General features: G+C 46.7%; 1 long non-coding RNA gene across 1 annotated transcript; it reads left to right on the top strand.

Moving 5' to 3' along the window:
- Positions 1–7513: 7513 nt before the first annotated feature.
- LOC143808318 (uncharacterized) lies at positions 7514–18133 on the top strand. Its single transcript, XR_013221920.1, has 3 exons — positions 7514–7712; positions 16493–16583; positions 17886–18133. It is a non-coding gene; the product is annotated as an uncharacterized LOC143808318 (long non-coding RNA).
- Positions 18134–18584: the final 451 nt, after the last annotated feature.

Here is an 18584-nt window from a genome sequence, read left to right on the forward strand (position 1 = left end):
AATTTTGAAAATTTCGCAATTTTCAAATTTGAATTTTTAATCTGTTAAACAAGAGAGTTATGTGACACAAAATAGTTAATAAATAACATTACCCACATGTCTACTTTACATCAGCAGAATTTTGGAAACAATTTTTTTTTGCTACGAAGTTATAAGGGTTAAAGAAGTTGTCCACTCCTATAACTTTTTGTTTTTTCATAAATCTTGCTATTATGTGCCACTGAAAACATCTACTGTGTTTATTTTAACAATATTACCTTTTATCATGCAGTAGCTGCACATCTTTAGTGCTGGATCCAGCTCTCATGGGGTTAGGCTTCTTTCACACTAGCGTCGGGCTCGGCCCGTCGCTGTGCATCGGGCCGACGTTCCCGACGCTAGCGTGGTCTCCGCCGCACAACGGGGGCAGCGGATGCATTTTTCCAGCGCATCCGCTGCCCCATTGTGAGGTGCGGGGAGGCGGGGGCGGAGTTCCGGCCGCGCATGCGCGGTCAGAAAAGACGTTTACGACGGAGCAAAAAACGTTGCAAGCAACGTTTTTTGCCCCCGACGGTCCGCCACTGCACGACGCACCCGTCGCACGACGGGTGCGACGTGTGTAAATCCGTCGCAATGCGTCGTCTAATATTAGGCTATGGGGAAAAAACGCATCCTGCAAACACTTTTGCAGGATGTGTTTTTTCGGCAAAACGACGCATTGCGACGGATTTCAAAAAACGCTAGTGTGAAAGTACCCTTAATCGACAACTTCCTTTCTCCTGAGTTATTGTGCTCTAATACTACAAGTTCCATGATGCATTGCACTCGCCTGTAACTCTGCACCTGGCACACCCACTCCAAAACACACCCCCAACCCCTCCCTCCTCTCCCCCCTCTATCTTCAAAAAGATTTGTGAAGTCATTTCTGTCCAACCTCCTCTTTTACATTTGTCCAACCCACACTCCATTACACACAGATGGATGGATAGATAGATAGATAGATAGATAGATAGATAGATAGATAGATATATCTGTATGTATTCATCTATGTCTATTTCCATAGATATGTCTATATCCATGTTTCTAAACCCCTTCACCCCTGGAGCTTTTTTATTTATCGCTCCCCTTCTTTCCAGGGCCATAATTTTTCCGTCAATATGGCCATGTGAAGGCTTATTTTTTGCGGGACAAGTTCTACTTTTGAATGACACCATTGGTTTTACCATGTCGTGTAACAGAAAATGTGAAAAAAATTCAAAGTGCGATGAAATTGCAAAAAAAGTGCAATCCCTCACTTGTTTTTTGCTTGGCTTTTTTGCTAGGTTCACTAAATGCTAAAGCTGTGCACACGTTGCGGATTTGATTGCAGATCCGCAGGGTTTTTTGCCACACAGAATTGTATCAAATCCGCAGTGTAGTGCACAACCAATGTAAGTCTATGGGAGCCGCAGACTTGTGCACATGCTGCGGAAAAAGCCGCAGCTTTTTTTTCTCACGGAATATCACTTCTTTTGTGCGGAACTGCAGCGTTTCTGAACCCTTAGACTTTCATTGAGTCAGGCACATCCGCAGCAAAACCGCAGATGTAAAAAAGATCTGCAGTTTTGTTGCGGATGTGGGTCCGAGAAACGCTGCAGTTCGGGAGGAGGGAAGTGTGTGGGCGGAATGTGGGCGGTGACGGTGTGCGTGTATGTGTGTGCGGGGTCTGCAGGCTGTTCGGATGTGTGCGGGACTGTTCGTGTGTGTGCGGGACTGTGCGGGGGGTCTTTTGGGGTGTGTGTGCAGGCATCATCCGATGGGACTACAAGTACGCAGCATCCAATCTGCAGCTCATTCGGATGTAATCCGGACAGTGGACACGCACCCTACGCTGTCCATACATCTATCAATTGACATATCTATCCAGATATATCTATAGAAAGATATATGAATAGATAGATGTATGCATCTATAGATCTATCTATATGTAGATCTGTCTATCCATTTCATCTATCATCTATGTGTCTATCTGTGTGTAATGGAGTGTGGGTTGGACAAATGTAAAAGAGGAGTTTGGACAATAATGACATCACAAATCCTTTTTTTTTTTGTTCAATAATACATCTTTATTTAGCTTTCAAAAACGCACCAAAACGCATAAAAAACACGCAAAAACAGCACCAAAAGCAAATTTAAAAATGCATCAAAACCGCACCAAAATTGCATCAACACTGCACCAAAACTGCAAAACTGCACCAGGTTTTGATGCAGTTTTTGGTGCAGTTTTGATGCTGTTTTTGGTTGGGGGTTTTGCACGGTTTTGATGCAGTTTTTGGAAATAAATAAATAAACGGAAAATGTGCATGATTTGAATGGAAACATGATTGAAAAAACGGATTCGGAGGCCGGATTCATCATTTCACATCTCAGTTTCATACGTTTCTCGCCGGATCCATCGCTGTGGGTTTTTTCACCGGGGAGAAAAACCGTTCCTCTGTATGTTTTCCGTCTGGCGGAAACAGCTTTTCTGACAGATCCGGCAAAAAACGGATGAAACGTGTGGCCATCAGGCGCAATCCGGCGCTAATACAACTCTATGAGGAAAAAAACGGATCCGGCGGAAAAAAACGGAATCCGCTTTTTTCAAAACTCGCCGGATTGTGCCTGACGGCAAAAACCTGATGTGTGAAAGCAGCCAGATATATGGATAGATACCGTACATCTATGTATCTATAGATATATCTATCTATAAATATATCTATAGATAGATATATAATAGAAAGGCCAATGTTTCTAAGGCTACTTTCACACTTGCGTTTTTAGCAATCCGAGGCAATCCATCTTTTTGGGAAAAAAAAGGATCTTGCAAATGTGCTCGCAGGATGCGTTTTTTTCCCATAGACTTGTATTAGCGACGGATGGCCACACGTCGCATCCGTCATGCAACGGATCCGTCGTGTTTTGTCGGACCGTCGGCACGAAAACGTTCAAGTGAACGTTTTTTTGTCCGTCGCGTCCGCCATTTTCTACCGCGCATGTGCAGCCGAAACTGTGCCCCATCCTCCCTGGACATCAGAATGGGCAGCGGATGCGTTGAAACACTGCATCCGCTGCCCACGTCATGCACAAATTTCACAACGTGCGCCGACGGCCGGGGGCCAATACTTGTAGCCTGCTATGAATATCAGCCCGCAGCTGTCTGCGTAGCCTTTACTGGCTATTAAAATAGGGGGACCCCCCAAAAAAATGACGTGAGGTCCCCCTATATGTTATAGCCAGAAAGGCTATGCAGACAGCTGCAGGCTGATATTCATAGCCTAGAGAGGGGCCATGGATATTAACCCCCCCCCCCCCCCCCGGCTACAAATACCAGTCCGCAGCTGCCCCAGAAATGGAGAATCTGTAAGATGCGCCAAATCTGGCACTTAGCCCCTCTCTTCCCACTCCCGTGTAACGGTGGGATATGGGGTAATAAGGGGTTAATGTCACTTTGCTATTGTAAGGTGACATTAAGCCGGGTTAATAACGGAGAGACGTCAATAAGACGCCTATCCATTATTAATCCTATCGTAGTGAAAGAGTTAATAAAACACACACACATTAGGAAAAAAGTATTTTAATATTCTTCATTTCACCATACTTACCATACTTCAGCGCCTGCAAAAAACGTAAAATAATAAACCGTATACTACCTGTCCGCCGTAGTCCAATTAATAACGAGTGTCCCACGACGATGTCCCCTATAGAACAGTGACATCGGGTGATGTCACTGCTCTATAGGACCTTCAGTGACACACTGACAGGAGACAATGCTCCTGCAGTGCATCACTGAACTATAGTAACCTCTCAGAGTCTCACTTTATGGCATTTGCTGCATGGGAAATTTCTCACTCAGCAATGCCAAAAGTGAGACTAGGGACTATTTTCTCACAGGGGCGTAGGAATACATTGTGAGGAATACATTGTGGAAGGATACCCTCCATCATTGTATTCCTGGAGCCCCTGGAGAGCGGTCGCATCAGCTGATGCTCCTGCTCTCCACGGGAGATCGGGGAGGGACACTCGTTTTAAATGGATTTCTGCGGATCAGGGAGTATAGTGTTAGTTTATTATTTTAATATTTTTTACAGGTGACACTGGCTTCGGGGAACAAAGTGACAAGTGATGATGAATATGTAATCTGTTATATGTACTTATATCTGTATGTATGTTGTATGTATGTACTGTATGTGGCATGTTGCATGTCGTATGTTGCATGTCGTATGTCCCATGCCGTCGCATGTCGCATGTCACACATCGCCGCATGTTACATTTCGCATGCCTTCGCATGTTGTCACATGTTGCGTGTTACATGTCACATGCTGTATGTCTGTATGTACTGTATATGTGTTTTTTTTTTTTTACATTCAACACATTAGCCGGATGATGGGACTACTACTGTCCCATCATTGGCTAATGTGTCACCTACTGTCTCTATAGCAGGCATCGTCCGATGGGACTTGTAGACCCATCGGACGATGCCTGCACACAGAGACACACAGCAATGATGCCCGCCCGCCGCAGACCCCAGCACGGCTAGCGGACCCACCGCACCGCCCGGCGCAGCCCCACGGCACATCCCGGTGCCGACAGATCCCGGCGCAGGCACCAGCACCTGCCGGCACCACGGCACATCCCGGCGCCGGCACCACGGCACATCCCGCAGACTCCTCCGCGCCCGCCCTTCCCAGAACACAGCGTTCACATCCCTGCCTACTACCTAGCCCCGCCCGCCCCAGCACAGCCCTGCAGCCCAGTCACTCTTGATGAGTGACTGCTGTCTGTGGCGGCTGGGTCACGCCTGCTCATGACGTCACGTCAATTTCCAGAGTCTGGAAATTGACGTGACGTCGGAGGAAATAAGCGGCGCCGCTCACAGACGGAAACGACAACGGAAGGTAATTACACAATTCATTAGGGGCCCCTGGGGGATACATTGGGGGGGGTTAATTGAAAGTAGTGGACAACCCCTTTAAAATTTGACCAGCGATTTCTCATTTTTACAACAAAATTTACAAAACCATTTTTTTTAGGGACCACCTCACATTTGAAGTCAGTTTGAGGGGTCTATATGGCTGAAAATACCCAAAAGTGACACCATTCTAAAAACTGCACCCCTCAAGGTACTCAAAACCACATTCAAGAAGTTTATTAACCCTTCAGGTGCTTCACAGCACCAGAAGCAACATGGAAGGAAAAAATGAACATTTAACTTTTTAGTCACAAAAATGATCTTTTAGCAACAATTTTTTTATTTTCCCAAGGGTAAAAAGAAAAACTGGACCCGAAAAGTTATTGTACAATTTGTCCTAAGTACGCCGATATCCCATATGTGGGGGGGGGGAACCACTGTTTGGGCGCACGACAGGGCTGGGAAGGGAAGGTGTGCCATTTGACTTTTTCAATGAAAAATTGGCTCCAATCTTTAGCGGACACCATGTCGCGTTTGGAGAGCCACTGTGTGCCTAAAGATTGGAGCTCCCCCACAAGTGACCCCATTTTGGAAACTAGACCCCCCAAGGAACTTACCTAGATGCATAGTGAGCACTTTGAACCCCCAGGTACTTCACAAATTGATCCGTACTTTTTTATTTTTCACAAAAAAAATTCTTTTAGCCTCAATTTGTTCATTTCCACATGGGCAACAGGATAAAATGGATCCTAAAATTTATTGGCCAATTTCTCCTGAGTACACCGATACCTCACATGTCGGGGTAAACCACTGGTTGGGCACACGGCAAGGCTCGGAAGGGAAGGAGCGCCATTTGACTTTTTGAATGAAAAATTAGCTCCAATCGTTAGCGGACACCATGTCGCGTTTGGAGAGCCCGTGTGCTTAAACATTGGAGCTCCCCCACAAGTGACCCTATTTTGGAAACTAGACCCCCCCAAGGAACTTATCTAGATGTGTGATGAGCACTTTGAACCCCCAAGTGCTTCACAGAAGTTTATAACGCAGAGCCGTGAAAATAAAAAATAATTTTTCATTCCTCTAAAATTATGTTTTAGCAAGCAATTTTTTATTTTCGCAAGGGTAACAGGAGAAATTGGACCCCAATAATTGTTGCCCAGTTTATCCTGAGTATGCTGTTACCCCATATGTGGGGGTAAACCACTGTTTTTGAACGCAAGATTGGCTGGAATCAATGGTGGCGCCATGTTGCGTTTCGAGACCCCCTGATGTGCCTAAAAAGTGGAAACCCCTCAATTCTAACTCCAACACTAACCCTAACACACCCCTAACCCTAATCCCAACTCTAACCATAAACGTAAAAACAACCCTAACCCCAACACACCCCTAACCACAACCCTAACACACCCCTAACACTAATCCCAACCCTAATCCTAACCCTAATCCCAACCCTAACCCTAACCACAAGCCTAATCTTAACCCTATTTCCAACCCTAACTCTAAGGCTATGTGCCCACGTTGCGGATTCGTGTGAGATTTTTCCGCACCATTTTTGAAAAATCCGCAGGTAAAAGGCACTGCGTTTTACCTGCGGATTTCCAGTGTTTTTTTGTGCGGATTTCAGCTGCGGATTCCTATTGAAGAACAGGTGTAAACCGCTATGGAATCCGCACAAAGAATTGACATGCTGCGGAAAATACAACACAGTGTTCCCGCACGATATTTTCCGCACCATGGGCGCAGCAGATTTGGTTTTCCATAGGTTTACATGGTACTCTAAACCTGATGGAAAACTGCTACGAATCCGCAGCGGCCAACCCGCTGCGGATCCGCAGCCAAATTCGCACCGTGTGCACATAGCCTAATTCTAACCCTAACCCTAGTTCTAACCCTAATTTTAACCCTAATCCTAACCCTATAGCCCTAACCCTAGTGGAGAAAAAAAAATATTTTCTTTATTATTGTCCCTACCTATGGGGGTGATAAAGGGGGGGTTCATTTACTATTTTTTTTTTATTTTGATCACTGTGATAGGTTTTATCACAGTGATCAAAATGTACCTGGAACGAATCTGTCGGCAGGCAGATTCGGCATGCGCCCGCCATTTTGGAAGATGCCGAAGCCCATGGAGAAGATGGACAGACACCGGGTGGCTCGGTAAGTGTGAGGGGGTGGGATCGGAGCACGGGGGGTGGGATCGGAGTACGGGGGGAGCAGACAGGAGGACGGGGGAGCGGACAGGAGGATGGAGGGGAGTATGGGACAGAACGAAGGACTGGGGAGATCGGTGGCGGGGGGCACATCAGGGTTTCCAGCCATGGCCGATGATATTGCAGCATCGGCCATGGCTAGATTGTAATATTTCACCACTTGTCATAGGTGAAATATTACAAATTGCTCTGATTGGCTGTTTCACTTTCAACAGCCAATCAGAGCGATCGTAGCCACGGGGGAGGGGGGGGCACCAAGCCCCCCCCCCCCCCCCGGGCTGAAGTACCACTCCCCCTTTCCCTGCAGATCGGGTGAAATTTGGTTAACCCTTTCACCCGACCTGCAGGGACGCGATCATTCTGTGACACAGCATATGCGTCACAGGTCAAGGGGTTAAGCATTTCACGTGGTGCACACTGTGCGGTAAAGTCACTAACGTCATTCAAAGCTACAACTCCGCTGATTCGACCACAACTCCCGGCCGCAGTGCACACTGCACAGACACAGCGTTACCTCATGAACCCCGACATGGTGACACACACGACAGCCGCAGCGGTACAGGCCGCCTTCCCGCTCTCACAGTCCCAGTACAGTGAGTACACCCCTCAAGTCACAGCCAATGAGCGCGCAGCAAAGATCCCGACACCCAATTAAAGCCACAGGAATACAATGTTATCCAATAAGAAACGGGTGGGGGCGGAGCCATGATTGAAGCCGGGGTGATGCGAGCAGTAGTCACAACCGGAGCAGTCCGGTGTTATTTGTGTCCTCCTGGTCACGTCTCGGTACACGGGGCTGAGACTACAAATGTATCCGCCTCCTCCCGTGTCACTGACAGCGGAGGGTGACGGGCCTGAGGGCTTCTCTCATTACACAGACTAGATACACGCCAACCGGGACTTGTTTAGGATAAATCACGTGGTTTATATGTCACGTGACCGCACTTACAGGGTAGGGATAGCAGGAACGGAAGGCAAGTGTAGAGGAGCTGGGTTGAGGGGAAGCTGCTAAGACAACAGAGCAACCAGTGAGAACAGAGGCCACGGGGAGCAGCCTGTGATATGGAGGGGCCACGGGGAGCAGTCTGTGATGTGGAGGGGCCACGGGGAGAAGTCTGTGATGTGGAGGGGCCACGGGGAGCAGCCTCTGATGTGGAGGGGCCACAGGGAGCAGCCTGTGATGTGGATGGGCCATGGGGAGCAGTGTGTGATATGGAGGAGCCATCTGTGATGTGGAGGGGCCACGGGGAGCAGTCTTTGATATGGAGGGGCCACGGGGAGCAGTCTGATATGGAGGGACCACGGGGAGCAGTCTGTGATATGGAGGGACCACGGGGAGCAGTCTGTGATATGGAGGGGCCATGGGGAGCAGTCTGTGAAATGGAGGGGCCACGGGGAGCAGTCTGTGATATGGAGGGGCCACGGGGAGCAGTCTGTGATATGGAGGGACCACGGCGAGGAATCTCTGTGAAATAGGAGTGCTATGCGGAGCAGTCAGTGATATGGAGGGGCCACGTGGAGCAGTCTGATATGGAGGGGCCACGGGGAGCAGTCTGTGATATGGAGGGGCCATGGTGAGGAGTCTGTGAAATGGAGGGGCCATGGGGAGCAGTCTGATATGGAAGGCTACGGGGAAGAGTCTGTGATAGACACATCACTCACATAGTGAGAGAACATAGAGGAGACGTGGTCACATTGAAGTGTACAGAGCTTGCAGTGGCCACGAATTTGAATCTCCTGGATCTTTCCTTCTTCTGATTGGTGTCTGGAGCTTGCCGAAATCCTAATAGTATGAATAATATTGTTTTCAGTTATATTGCATTAACCCATTAGTGACAGAGCCAATTTGGTACTTAATTACCAAACCAATTTTTACAATTCTGACCACTGTCACTTTATGAAGTTATAACTCTTGAATGTTTCAATGTATCCCACTGATTCTGATAGTTTTTTTGTGACATATTGTACTTCATGTTAGTAGTAAAATTTCTTCAATATAACTTGCATTTATTTATGAAAATAACGGAAATTTGGCAAATTTTAAAATTTTCACTTTTAATTTTTGTACCCTTAAATCAGAGAGTCATATCGCTGAAAATAGTTAATAAACAACATTTCCCACATGTCTACCATATATACTGTAGTATAAGCCGAGATCCCTAATTATGCCACAAAAAACTAGGAAAACTTACTGACTCGAGTATAAGTCTAGGGTGGGAAATACAGCAGCTACTGGTAAATTTAAAAAATAAAAATAGATACCAATAAAAGTAAAATTGATTTAGACATCAGTAGGTTGTGGTTTTGAATATCCATATTGAATCAGGAGCCCCATAAGATGCTCCATACAAAAATATGCCCCATATAATGCTGCACAAAGGTTAATAATGGCCCCATAAGATGTTCCATATTAAAAGATGCCCCATATGCTGCTCCATAATGGTTGATGGCCCCATAAGATGCTCCATAGAATAATATGCCCCATATAATGCTCCATAAGGCTACGTGCACACGTTGCGGAAAGTCTTGTGGATTTTTCTGACCTGATTTTGGTAAATCTGCAGGTAACCAGCACTGCCGATTACCTATGGAATTACCGTGGCATTTCCGCGGTTTTGGTGCTGATTTCACCTGCGGTTTTACACCTGCTTCTTCCTACTATGGAGCAGGTGTAAACCGCTGCGGAATCCGCACAAAGAATTGACTTGCTGCGGAATAAACAACGCAGCATTTCCGCGCATTTTTTTCTGCAGCATGTTCACTGCGGATTTTTTTTCCATAGGTTTACTTGGTACTGTAAACGCATGCAAAACTGCTGTGAATCTGCAGCGGCCGATCCGCTGCAGATCCGCAGCGTGTGCACATACCCTAAAAGTTGATGACCCCATAAGATACTCCATAGAATAATATGCCCCATATGCTGCTGCTGCGATTCTTAAAAAAAAAAAAAAAACATACCTCATCACTGGGCGCCGAGTGCCGGTGTCCTGAGCAGGCGGGGACACCAGCGTGCTACAGGGGCCAGGTGCCGGAGTCTCCGCTGGCTCGGGCCCCCAGCACTGGCGATATTCCCCTGTTCCCATTCCACTGCCGCACGCCGCTGTGTCTTCCGGCTCTCTGCAGTGACTGTTCAGGCAGAGGGTGCGCACTAAACACGTCATCTCACCCTCTGACCTGAACGTCACAGCCAGAGGAAGAGTTAGACAGCGCGGAGGTGGAACGGGGACAGGTGAATATCGCATGGCTCACCCTCCCCCGTCATACTCACCCCATCCTGGTGCGGTCTCTGCACTTCCCTGTTTCTCCCATGGCCTCCGATGTGCGGCGGCAGCTTGTTCCTGTGTTCAGCGGTTACATGGTACCGCTCACTAAAGTAATGAATATGCGTTCCATGCCTATAGGAGTGGAATCGCGTCCATATTCGTTACTTTAATGAGCGCTACCATGTGACCGCTGAACACAGGAAGAGCTACAGGCACCAGAGAGCATCTGAGAAGCAGGGACGTGCAGAGACGCATCACGTGGGGGTGAGTATGATGTGACAGCCGCCACTCTTGCAGCTCCCCCTCCCCCGCTGACCCCTGGGGCAATCACTCATTTATAAGCCAAGAGGGGCACTTTCAGCCTAAAAAATTGACCAGCGATTTCTCATTTTTCCAACAAAATTTACAAAACCATTTTTTTTAGGGATCACCTTACATTTGAAGTGAGTTTGGGGAGTCAATATAACAGAAAATACCCCAACCCTTCAGGTTTTTCATGAGAACTAAAGCAATGTGAAAGGAGAAATGAACATTTTACTTTTTTCACAAAAAATTTACGTTGGAACCAAGTTTTTTTTCACAAGGGTATCAGGAGAATATGGACCACAAAACTTGTTGTGCAATTTCTCCTGAGTACGCCGATACCCCATATGTGGGGAAAACCACTGTTTGGGTGCATGGCAGGGCTCAGAAGGGAGGGAGCACCGTTTGACTTTTTGAATGCAAAATTGGCTGGAATCAATGTGCCATGTTGCGATTGAAGACCCCCTGATGTACCTAAACAGTGGAACCCCCTCAATTCGAACTCCAACCATAATCCCATCACACCCCTAACCCTAAACCCAACCATAACCCTAATCAGCCTTAACCCTAATCCCAACCCTCACACACCCCTAACCGTAATCCCAACCCTAACCCAACCCTAACTTTATTCCGACTCTGACCCTAACTTTAGCCCAACTCTAACCCTAATGGAAAAATGGAAATACTTTTTTCTTTTCTTTAATTATTTTTCCTAACTAAGGGGGTGATAAAGGGGGGTTTGGTTCACTTTTTTTTTTATTTTGATCAATGTGATAATCACAATGTCAATCACAGTGATCAAAATAAACCAATAGGAAAAATTTCCTATTGCGTTGCCGGCCGGCAGATCTCGGTGGGCTCACTGCGCATGCGCCCACCATTTTCTCCCAGAAGAGAACAGCGGCAGCCCATGGTACTCCAAGGGGGGGGGGGGGGTGCAGGGACAACAGAGGTACCGAGGGGGAGAATTGGGAGAGAAATAAAATGTGAAATTGGACTCTTATTTTCTTTGCTGTCGTTGTTATTCCGTTAATAACAGCGATTGCAACACTGGGGTCGGCAAAATCCAACCCGAATCATGTTCTCTGGGGTCTCAGCTACCCCCGGTAGCAGAGACCCCAGAAAAATTCAGACTCTGGGGGTGCTATACACTTACCGTATTTTTCGGACCATAAGACGCACTTTTTTCCTCCAAATTTGGGAGGAAATGTGGGGTGCGTCTTATGGTATGGATGTAACATGTGGGGAGGGGGCAGCGGCAGGAGGGATCCCACTCGTAGGAGGCAGGAAAATGTCCCCGCTGTAGGAATCCAGCGCTGGGGAAACCACGTGGTCCCGATGCTTAAAGTGAAGGAATATTCATTAGCAACTTCCCCGCCCACCCGTCAGCGCCGAGCAGTGAGCAGCAAAGGAATATTCCTTCACTTAAACAGCGGACACACACGGTTTCCCCAGCGCCAGATTCTTGCAGCGGCTGGGGAGATCGTGTGTCCGGTGGAGGAGGGGGCAGGAACAGGGTGCCACAGGAGAGAGGGATGCGCATACCTAACAACACAGCCCCGGAACGGGCTGTGCTGGATGTTGAGTGCTCCGGCATAGGACCTGTGTGAGGTCATGAAGAGGGCGGGCTGGAGTATCACATGACAGCACAGAGCACTCCCTTTTCATGATGTCATCACAGGTCCTTCAGACATGGCACTAGAATCTGCATGCTTCTTCTTATGACCTGTGGAGAGGCAACAAGAGGGAGGGCTCTGTGCGGTTATGGGATGCTCCATCTGTCAGCGTGGCTGGCTGCAGGACCTGCACAGCCTGAACAACTAAGGCTGCGTGTCCACGATCAGGATGGCCGGCGGTATCGTCGGAGCGGCTAAGCCGCTCGGCGCTAAGCCCCGCCCCCTTTCTGGGTCGCGATGATGCCGGATGTGTACTGTACACATCCGGGATCATCGCACCCCTCGCCATAGGGCCCTGTGATATTACTTGCGGCGACGCAGCGTCGGCGCAGGTAGCACGGACATGCTGCGATCTGAAAAGACGCGCAGCATGTCCGGAGTCGCAGGGCCGCCGCGTGCGGGTTTCCACGCATAGTGGACACGGGATTTCAAAAAATCCCCTCCACTATGCTGGAACATCTGGACGCTGCGTGTTTGACGCTGCAGCGTCAAACAAGCAGCGTTTACTTACCGTGGACACACACCCTTAGAATTAAAAGGCTAGTCATTACAACACACAAAAAAGCACTCTGCCACTCCTGTGGTGAACTATAACTCCCAGCATGGTATAGGATCTGCAGGACATACTGGGAGTTATAGGGAACGGGAGAGGTGAGGATTTTTTTTTTCTTTATGTCTGACTGGGGCGGTGGCCCATAATAAATATGGAGGAGCGGGGGCATAATACTGTGCCGGGGAGGGGGGGGGAATAATACTGTGCTGGATGGGCATAATACTGTGCAGGGAGAGGGGGGCATAATACTGTGTGGAGGAGCTGGGGGGGAAATACTGTGTGGAGGAGCTGGGGGGGAAAATACTGTGCGGGGCCCGGGGCATAATACTGTGTGGAGGAGCTGGGGGGGAACTACTGTGCGGGACCCGGGGCATAATACTGTGTGGAGGAGCTGGGGGGGAAATACTGTGCGGGGCCCGGGGCATAATAATGTGTGGAGGAGCTGGGGGGGAAATACTGTGCGGGGCCCGGTGCATAATACTGTGTGGAGGAGCTGGGGGGAAAATACTGTGCGGGGCCCGGGGCATAATACTGTGTGGAGGAGCTGGGGGGGGGGAAATACTGTGCGGGGCCCGGGGCATAATACTGTGTGGAGGAGCTGGGGGGGAAATACTGTGCGGGGCCCGGGGCATAACACTGTGTGGAGGAGCTGGGGGGAAAATACTGTGCGGGGCCTGGGGCATAATACTGTGTGGAGGAGCTGGGGGGGGGAATACTGTGCGGGGGCATAATACTGTGTGGAGGAGCTGGGGGGGGAATACTGTGCGGGGGCATAATACTGTGTGGAGGAGCTGGGGGGGAAAATACTGTGCAGGGGGACAATAATACTGTGCAGGGGGGTGGGCATAATACTGTGCGGGGGGGCATAGTACTGTGTGGAGGAGCTGGGGGGAAATACTGTGCGGGGCATAATACTGTGGAGGAGCTGGGGGGGAAATACTGTGCGGGGCAATAATACTGTGCAGGGGGCAATAATACTGTGCGGGGGGCAATAATACTGTGCGGGGGAGGATAATACTGTGTGGAGGAGCTGGGGGGGAAATACTGTGTGGGGGGACATAATACTGTGTGGAGGAGCGGGGAGCCCATAATACTGTATGGAGGAGCTGGGGCATAATACTGTGTGGAGGAGCTGGGGGGGCGTAATACTGTGTGGAGGAGCAAGGGTCCCATAATACTATGTGGAGGAGCTGGGGGGCATAATACTTTTGTGGAGAAGCACGGGGCCCACAATACTGTATGTAGGAGCAGGGGGGCCATGATGTGCTGTATGGAGGAGCATTACATGGGGCCCATAATACTGTATGGAGGAGCATTATATGGGGCCAAAAATACTGTATAGAGGAGCATTATATGGGGCCAATAATACTGTATGGCGGACTATGTGGTTGGCCATAATGCTGTATGGAGGACTGTGAGGTCCCCATAATACTGTATGGAGGAGCATTATATGGGGCCAATAATACTGTATAGAGGAGCATTATATGGGGCCAATAATACTGTATGGCAGACTATGTGGTTACCCATAATACTGTATGGAGGACTATGAGATGCTATGTGTTGGTAATTTGTGGTCTGGTCACGGCGTGGAAGTATTTCTCCATGTATGTGGTATCATTTGGTCCCTATATGCTGGTAATATTTATTTTTACTCATTTATATAGCGCTATTAATTTCACAGCGCTTTACAGACATTATTGCCACTGTCCCCGATTGGGCTCACAATCTAGATTCCCTAGCAGTATGTCTTTGTAAATGTGGGAGGAAACCAGATTACCCAGAGGAAACTCACGCAAACACGGGGAGAGCATATAAACTCATTGCAGATGTTGTCCTTGGTGGGATTTGAACCCAGGACTGCAGTGCTAACCTCTGAACCGTGCTGCCCTAATATGTCATATTATTCGGTCACTATGTGGTGGTAATGTGTGATCTGGTCATGGTGTGGCGGTATTTGTCCCTTGTATGTACTGTATTATTATTCGGTCACTATGTGGTCTGGTCATGGTGTGGTGGTATTTCTTCCTGTATATGGTAATATTGGTCTTGGTATAGTGGATTGTGTTGTGTATGGCGGTCATTTGTTCTCTCTGATATTAATTAGGAGAGGATTCTTTGTTTCCATTAGAGTTTTAATGCTTTGTACACAGCGGCGGAGATGCACTTACAGGGGGTTTCCTGTGGAAAAAAGTAATCACCTCTCCACAGGATAAGTGATAACGTATTGATTGGTGGGGGGTCTGACTGCTTGGACCCATTCAGCAAAATGTGGAACTTTTTATCCCCATTAGACTGGAGTGGCATGTCCAAATAGATCACTGATCCATTCATTCACTCTGTGGCTGCACTTGTTTTTTTCTGGAAGCCCCAAAGAGAATGAATGGAGCTGCGGTCAGAAATCCCACCTGCCGCTGCATTTTAAAATAGTGATAAAAGTGTCCTGTCAGGGATAAAACTTCCCCAGTTTCTAATGGTCGGATCTAAGCGATCACCTATCCTGTGGAGCCCATGGATCGGTGATAACTTGTTTTAACCAAGAACCCCATTAATGTAAACTACCGTAATTATACATCCCAGTTATTGGGGCACACGGTAGATGTGCAGCAGCCGCTAGTGTTTTACAGCTGATGCTCCACTATAATGACAGATATTTGCATATAGCTGTAGGGTGGGCCCCTAGTCCATTCCCCTGGTGGGCCCCAGACACCACAGTCCGACGCTGTACATTGGAATTACAAGAGTTATAAATACAAAAAAAATCTTTTGCAGCTGCTGCTTGACATTGAGGGCTGCTGCTTAGCTTACTTGTAACCAGAATAGAAGTCCGTCTTGTTCTGTACTCCCTAGTATATTTCCATTGAATATGTACGATGCCATACAATTACTCCGGCCTAGGTGCTCCACATTTATCAACATTAACCTTCATCTGCCTTGTTTTTGCCCACGCGACCGGCTTATTCTGGTTTTTCTGTAATATTATTCAATCTAGCTGAGTTTAAGAATCCTACAAAGTGTTGTACCATCACCAAAAGCGATGAAAAATAATTAGGCCGAACTGATTCCTGTGGCCCCCACTGCTGACTTTAGCCCATGGTGACAAGCATGCAGACTTTCACGTACTACCTCGTACAAAGCAAGCATGTTGATTAGGCCCAACCTTCTTTTACTGAATATATTGGAAGTATACTAAATTAAATTATTTTTTTTCACTCTTATAATACCTTAAAATATTCTACTTGCTACACACCCTAGTTACACACCTCTAGCTTTGTACCCTTTCTAAATATGATCCATTAGCCGCCATGAAATCCTGTGGCGCTGCCTGTTATTCAAGAGACTGAAAAAGTAAGATACATTTATCTATTAACTAGCTCAGTCTCCTAAATACTCATGGGTGAATTACATGAACTTCCACTTTGTTTATATAAATATTTTTTTTTTTTTTTCAGGTTTATCATCGTTATTACTGATTAATGATTTTGGGTTTTTTTGTGACTAATTTTTCTCACTTGATTGTAATTTTTAGATTTTCTGTAAAGATCTTTGTACTTCATTATTATTTCTGTTTTGGATTGTAGACCCTGTGGGGGAACAAGTTGTTACTTGAGCTCTGCAATAAGGTTCGTGAGAGTGAAAACACTAATGAAGTATTCATTTCTTCTTTAAAAGGTAAAGTTATTACTTTGTTGGGTCATCTACATTTGATGCTGGCGCTGTAAGCTACAATTATGATTTGCCAGGAATGGCAAATGCCGTGTGGCAAAACATACACTTCACCACACATTGAGGTGACAAGTAAAATGCCACATGTTGTTAGTCTGATGGCCTTCAGTGAGAAGGGGTTACCCTACGTTTTGAAGTCCTTTTTAAAGGGTCTTTTTTACTTAGCACTCTTGCTCTGACTCTATTACCTGGCATAACATATTATTCCAAATTACCAAAGTGGAGGAAACCTTTTCTTATGACGGGTTCCAATTAATAAAACAATCTGTGGTATCTAATTTCTCTTCTGTAGGGTTGAGCAATTCATTTTGTAAAAGGGCCATGTGAGAGACTGTGGCTCTTGTGCAAGGCCAAACTAATAGGCTAAATTTAATTCTGCTCATTTATTAATATTTTCCATCACCTAGTATTGAGCTAATGTGATCTGTTGCAAATCTACCAGTTCTCTGACTGCTGATCTCTGTATAACCCCGCTCACACCACTGATTGGCAGCTTTCTGCCTATGCACAGTGTACACAGAAAGCTGCCAACAGTGGTGGGGCGAGGTTATACACAGCTCATGAATATGGAGGACTACATGGCAGCAGGTTTACTAGTTCTCTAGTGATGATCTCCTGCTGCTTAAACTGTGATTGTTTTCAAAACTGCAGCAGGCAGCCCAGTAAGGGACACTTCGCTGAAATCAGGGTCTTTGTCTTGTGCATTAAGCTCTTAGATTAGGAGGAAAAACCCTGTGACAGATTCACGTTAAATATAAAGTATAGATGTACCTTTATTAACAACTTCCCCTCCCCCCACACACATACACGATGGTCCCCAATAGTGACCTAAAATAACACTACTCCCCTAACCGTGCTCTCCGATGCACTGCTCCGGTCTATGTAGAGTATGGACTGAGGCTCCACACAGCAGGCACGATCTAGTGACGTTGTCAGGTCTGTTGCAATGAGACACAGTCTCCTCTTCGACCATTGTATCCGCAACCTGAGGATGTAGATATCTTGGAAATTGAGATGTAAGGCGATGTAGGAGAAAGAGGGCCGTGTGGGGCAGTAGTCCACTGTTTCCTGCTCTTTGTCGGTGCCGGGCAGGAAAAGACAAAGGCGCAGATGTGACCCATGGGCCGCACTTTACCCACATTTCCTCTTCTGGAATCAGGGTATTGTTACATGGAATGAGCGGTCACTAAATGATGTTGTACCAGATGTGTGAGAATCTGTATTAATTTTAGGTTTGTCTCTTTTTAGAAACTTTCGATGTTATCGCCGCTGAACTTGACCTTCAAGATTTCCTCAACCTGCTGCCCGACGATGGAAATGCAGCATTTTTCTTGCCTTATCTTTTGTACCAAAGCCAAATAAAATTTGTATCGTAAACTGTAAACTATAGTTTGTATCTTGGGAGAACTTATGTTACATAGACGGCACTCCGAAATCTGCGGTGTCCAATAAACCATACAAAAAGGTAAAATGTGAACATACTGATCAAAAATTGGTTATTAAACTATATTGAATCAAGAAGTGTTTCTCTCTTTTTTTGAATAAAATTACACCTTTATTTAAACATGTTAAAATAAACAAACAGTTAAAAAAGTGACTGCACAAAAAACAATTGTATATATGAGGTCAGCTGAAGCACATACATATTAGAATCCAGTCAAAATATGAAAGCTGCAAACACCCTTATGTTGCCATATAAAATGTTCACACTGGTGTTTTCTATCCTATTTACACCCACATTTTTCTGGATCAATTAGTGAATTCCCTTTAAAATGATCTTAAGTGCAAGGTATACAAATCACTTCATACCGCATTGAACTGCGCCAAAGTAGTTAATACAGAAGGGAAATCCACAACGTTAATACTAGCGCTGCATGCGTCTATAATACAAGTGCATACCGCATTGATACATGTGGCTAACAATTGAGCCACTTAGGAGGCATACGC

This window comes from Ranitomeya variabilis, chromosome 2, assembly GCF_051348905.1.
Source record: "Ranitomeya variabilis isolate aRanVar5 chromosome 2, aRanVar5.hap1, whole genome shotgun sequence".
In the NCBI taxonomy this organism is placed as follows: Eukaryota; Metazoa; Chordata; class Amphibia; order Anura; family Dendrobatidae; genus Ranitomeya; species Ranitomeya variabilis.